Here is a 6,000-nt window from a genome sequence, read left to right as displayed (position 1 = left end):
TTAAATCTGAGAACGTTTTAAAACACTGGAAGACACAAGCACACGCCTCGTTAGCTGTCAGAGTAAGGATGTCATTACACAACACAGGGCACCTGAAAACTCCCCTGTACACTTGTGAGAGAATGAGAATAGAAGAGGCAAACAGTGTCTTAGTACAGTTAGCCCTCCGTATCCACGGTTCTGCATCTGCAAACTCAACCAACCAAGGATCAAAAATATTTGGAAAAAAAATGCCAGAAGGTTCCAAAAAGCAAAACTTGAATTTGCCATGCTGGCAACTACTTACATAGCATTTACGTTGTATTAGGTATTGTAAGTAATCTAGAGATGATTTAAAGTGTACATACGTGAGGATGTGTGTAGGTTATATGCAAAAACTATGCCGTTTTATATAAGGGACTTGAGTACCTGTGGATTCTGGTATCCTCGTGGGTTCCGGAAACAATCCCCCACGGATACCAAGGGACCACTATGTTATAAAACGTTTCCACCTTGTAGATCCCCTGACAGGGCCTCAGAGTCCCCAGACGACACTTTGAGAACTGCAGCCGCAGCTAATACCCATCTCTTTCACTGCATTACTGCTCCATGTCCCTTACAGCATTTATTCCCATCTGCAAGTACCCACTTCCTTGCTGCTTATTTTGTCTCCCCACTAGAATACAGGCCCCGTGAGGGCAGAGGCCCAGACTCTTGCTCACCTTGGAGCCTAGCAGAGCGTGTGACATATGGTGACATTCAAAAGCAAGGTTCTTCAATGAATGAGTTGTATCAACGCAGTTGTTCTCTACCTTTGCTGCATATTAAAGTCACAGGGAGGGGGTGCTTTCAAAATGCCTGCATCCCAGCCAATTAAACCAGAATCTGGGGGTGGACACAGGCATTGGTGCTTTACAAAGCTCCCCCAGTGACTCCCATTGCAGCCAAGGATAAGAACCACTGGTCTCAATCCTTCAGTCCTCACCAAGGTAGAGACTGTTTATTCCTTGTTTGTTCAGAGTTACACAGGGTCTAAATGATGGCCACTCCACATCTTGCCTGTCTCCTGCTGGGCCAGGCAGCCAGGGCGAGGGGGACTGGATAGAGGATGCTACTAGGCTGGGATCCTCAGCCAGAAATAAGTGCCCTCCTCAGACCCCGGGCCTTGGATCAGTGTGCTGGGGTCCACGGCTTGCACAGGAGGTGCTGGTTATTCCCACAAACTGGTCTACGAGGCTGGCTCACTGGGTGCACTTTCCCCCACACAGTGGTGTGGAATTCTGCTGCTTGGGTGACTCGTGGAGCATGATGGAGATTTCAGTGGATGGAGACAGAAATGAGCAGGTCCCAAATTGCCCTGGGTAGCGGGGTGTCTCACATCCGCCAGCCTTGCCTCTGAGGAGTTGCCAAGCGTAGCCGGGAAATGACACAGCTTTATGCTCCTACCTGAGCCAGGCTTCCCTCACTGAGTGGTCCCCAGAAGCCCTGCCTGTGATGGGCGGATCGCAGGCCTTGCTGGGAACCACTGCTGTGGGTAGAGTCAGCCACCATCCCACCCGCCCTGCACTGTGCCAGCCACACTCCTCTCCTGGGCTCGCTTCCTCTCCTCCACCGCACAGGGGAGGGAACCCAGGCACAGAGAAGTCTTGTTGACTGGCTGAGGACACTGGCCAGGGCTGTCTTGGATGGCTATGTAGTAGATAGGAACGCTGGAGCTCCTCAAGGATTAAATCCCAGACCAGCTATGTGACCCTGGAGAGTCAAGTCACCTGAGTCTCCTAAACCAGACTCATCTGTAAACCGGGGGAATAAATCTACCCCACAGGGCGGTTGTAACGGATCTAAAAGCACTAGACGTAAGCCTGAAGCAGAGAAACTGCTCAGTAAATAGCGATTATGGTATAATTCTCGTTGGACTCCCAAATCCCCCTTCTTTCCGTCACACCCTGCTGCTTCTCAGAGGAACGTTACTTCTGTGTGTATATGATTTGAAGCTCTTTTACATTTATTAGCCCATTTAATTCTTGCAGCAGAATCCTTGCGAAGTTGAAACTTTTGTTTACTCTCCTGCTTTGTTTTTGCTTTTTTGATGAAGACACCGGGGTCCAGAGAGGTCGGGTCACCTGCTCAGGTCCCACAGGGATGAGTGGCGGATGTCCTGATTCCCCGTCCAGAACCTTCTCCACCTCACGGCAGCAGCTGCCACAGGGGCCTGTGGCCGACCCCGGCCCCAGGGAGAGGTTCCACCCTGGGTTCTCTGGGGAGGAAAGAGGCTGGGAAGCCTGAGGTGGGAGGGGGTGCAGGAAAGAGGGTGGAGCTCTGTCCTTGATGTGGTGGCCAGGCCCATTCAGGGCTGTCGCCAGAGTCCTGGGGTTTGGCTGGGACAGCAACCATCATAAGGCAACCACCATTTCCGCTGGTGTGGCAATGCCGGGTGGATCTGGGAAGCCAAGCCAGGCAGGGCTGGGGAAGGGAGGAGGTTTTGCCTTGCCTGGCCTGAGGCTCTTCGTCATTGGGGTGGGGGGTCCGCTCCTGCCTTGTTTCACTTCTGTCACCAGCCCAGCTCCCAGACACAGGTAACCAGGGACAATACCCTCAGCCCAGCTGATACCTGACAAAGGAGGAAAGGCCTCAGCTTTAAGTCCTCCAGAGGGTGGAGGAGGGCAGCATAAAGCAGTTACTAAGAACCTACTGTGCGCTGGGCCTTATCCTCTATGCTTTGAATAAATTAGCTCACTTAATTTTCCTAATAGTCCGTTGAGTCAGGTATTGTCCTCATTTCACAGGAAGAGAGGTAAAGCCAAGGCCCTACAGTCCTAGGTGGTACAGCCAGGATTCTGCCGAAGCTCGTGATCTTTCCAGGACACCATGGCTTTCGGGGAGGCCACAGCCACCGGTGGCCGGTCAGCTCTGCCAAGGACCAGCCCCCCGACCCCGCACAACCCCACCAGGTGGGGCAAGTCCACCTTCTCCGAGCCGGGCAGCTGCAAAATCTCTGCAGCATTTCTGCCACTCGGTTCAGTCCCCAGAGGTGCTGAGCACCTTGCTGGGCCAGTAGGGGTGTAAGGATGGATACAAAAAATGAAGTGATAGAGATACAAGGGACATGCTGGAAAAGGAAGGGTTGTTCTTAGTAGGGGAATAAGAGAAGACATCACAGAGTAGATGGTGTCCCAGCTGGGCTTGGAGAAAGAAGGTGGTTCCCCCTCTCGTGCAGGGAAGCCTTTGGAGCGGGGATGGGGATTAGCAGCTGTTTTTTTCTAGCAGAGGCTTCAGTCCCTCCATCAGAGCAGGCAGCTTCCTCCTAGCAGAGTGCATTAACCGAAGTCTTTTCTGGTGAAGGTGAAGGTGATGAAGGGCCAGGAGCAGGTGACGACACTCAATGAGTTAGGATTGGAAGAGGCCTCTTCAGGGCTTTTCGAGATGCTGTCACGTGATAGGAAGTGGCTGAAACCGGAAGACTGGATAACGGGAGCACTGGGGAGGGGGGCAAGGCCAGATTCCTCATGGACAGGCAAGGAACCTGCTCTCCACAGTCTCGGACTTGGACTTGGGAGGAGAGAGAGGGTCTGTCCACAGACCTGGGGCAGCTCCTTACAGCAGGACCAGAGGGAAGTGGGGCAGGGCTGGCAACGTAATTCGCACGGCCCCATGCAAAATGAAAATCCAGCCTTTTGTTCAAAAACTATTAAGAATTTCAAGAGGGTGACAGCAGAGCCTTAGGCTGAGCTGGGGGACCCTTATAGGCACGGGTCACATGCCCAGGAAGCTGCCCTGAAGTGGGGTCTAGGGAAAGTGAGCAAGAGATGAGGCCACGTGAAGGGCAGCCCCAGGGGTCTTCTTCGGGCCTAGTGGTCGCCTGACCAAAACCAAGAGACCCTGCAAACAGAGAGGTGAATGATTCTGAGAGCACAGCCTTGGGCCACATAGCATTTCCTAGACAGACAACCTGCTCTGCTGAGGCGTTTGTAGCCTTCCCAAGGAACCAGTCCGCCTCTGCCAGCCAGCATCCTCAGAGAGGCCAGGTCTTGCCTTATTTGGAGGAGGGAGGGCATTTAAATTTCCTCTCTGTGTTGGGGGAGCTCTCGAAATGCTGGGAAAAGATGTCATGCTTGGAGACCATCTGGGGAAAAGGCCTCTGGAGCTGCTCCTTTAATTTACGGAACTGACAACTGAGGATTCGGGTCTTTGGCAAGTACAAAGGGTGACGGCCCAGAAAAGAATCAAAGTATTAACAGCGGACTCAGTTGGCACTGTCCTTCAGTCCCTGGCCCTGGGGTTCGTGTGGCTGGGAAGCCTGATCTCTGTTTCAGCAGTGGGATCAAAACCAGCTTTCAGGGCAACATAAGCCAGACGTAATTTTTAGCACAGACATAACTTTCTAGTTCCTTTTTCCTACCCCTCATTTTTCAGTTGCCTTTAAAGAGGCCGCAGAGAGCTGAAAAACAAATCCAAGTTTAAAGAAACAAGTGCAGAAATGCAAACTGGGCAAGGGGACAGAGCCGCCAGCTGGACAAAATGTGCCTGGAAAACAGCATCCTCTGCTTGGCAGGTGCCGGGGATTTATGGTTGAGTTTTGCAGACGTTTCATCGCGTTATGAGCCAGCTCAGGAGACCCTCATAAAACTCTGCTTATGTGAAAGAACAAACGAGCTGATAAAAGTCAGCTGCTGCCTATAAGCGCGCTGTGGGGACTGCAGCTGAGTAGTGGATTTATTAGTCTGGGCTTTCTGTGCAAATTAAGAACTACTGCGCACGTCTGAATCGGGAAGATGATGCTCCCTGCTCACATGAGGGCAAATGGGCCGGGCTGACCCCCTCCCCCATCTCTCAGTCCGTTAGAGACCGGAGGGAAGATTCTGGCTGAATTTAAGTTGCTGGACACCTACTTTTACGTTCCCTTTTCTTGCCTCCCACAACCGCCCAGAGAAAGGATCCGTCTCTCTCCATCCACTGCATCACCAGCACATCTTTATGACAGCACATCTCACGATGGGCTTACGTATCTGCCGGACCTACCAACTGTGTACTTCCCCCTATTTATCTCTGTGTCACCGGTAATTTGTCCTGTGCCGGGCACACAGGGAGGCCTCCGAATGAATGAATATGGAGGTGGCAGACTGTCAGGTGCCGTGTACGTAAGCCACTACTACCCCGCTCCAAACAGCACAGAGGGGTTGCGGGAACAGAGCCGAGGTGTCCGTTGGAATTGAGGACCAGCTAGGTGCTGGGAAGCCACAAAAAGGGAAGAAGAGGTGCAATGAGAAAGTTATTAAGTCTGGTTTCTTCCCCAGAGAAGCACAATCTTTGTGGCTATCCTACCCAGCTCTCTCTCTCTGTGCTGCTGCTTTTTCTCAGGACTAAGGCTATTTCTTCAAGAATGACCCTGCAAGAGAATGGTGGGGGGGGGGTACTTGCTAAGCATACAGCTACCTCACCCCTGCCCACACATACTGGATCAGAATCTCTGGGGCTGGGACTCTCATACGCTGTACCAGGCACCAGTCTCAGAAAAAGTGACTTTCCTTTGCACTCGGCAGAAACCAAGAAGGAGCCTTCCAGGAACGATGTGGAGGAGGGAGGGTGCCTGGAAGGACTGGCTTTCTCCTCCCAGCGCCTGGCATAAAGGGCACAAGTGTAAGACTCTGGCAGACGGCCCCAGGACGCACTCCAACCCTCCTGGCTATGGGATCAGAAAGGAGGGTAACTGGCAAGGTTGTAGTGCCCTGAGCCTTGGACGCCTCATGTGTCCCTGCCAAGCCAGACCGGGGCAGCGCTGCACTCACCGCCGCATTTGGAGGACTCACGTCCCAGGCATGGCTGGGTATTCGGGAAACCAACTCTTGTCACAGCTGAGGAGGTGTGAGGGAGCGTCTGCCTTCTGTGGCAGAGAGGAAACAGTGGTGTAAGGAAAAGACTCCTTTCACCAGAACCAAGAAAACCCTGGTACGAATCCCGGCAATGCCACTGATAAGCTGTGGCCACGTAGAAAACTTTCTCAAAGCATACTTATTTCACGGC

This window comes from Aethalodelphis obliquidens, unplaced genomic scaffold (assembly GCF_003676395.1).
Source record: "Aethalodelphis obliquidens isolate GAN/ISIS:26980383/991018 unplaced genomic scaffold, ASM367639v1 scaffold9, whole genome shotgun sequence".
NCBI lineage: Eukaryota > Metazoa > Chordata > Mammalia > Artiodactyla > Delphinidae > Aethalodelphis > Aethalodelphis obliquidens.
Note: the sequence above shows the minus strand (reverse complement) of the source record.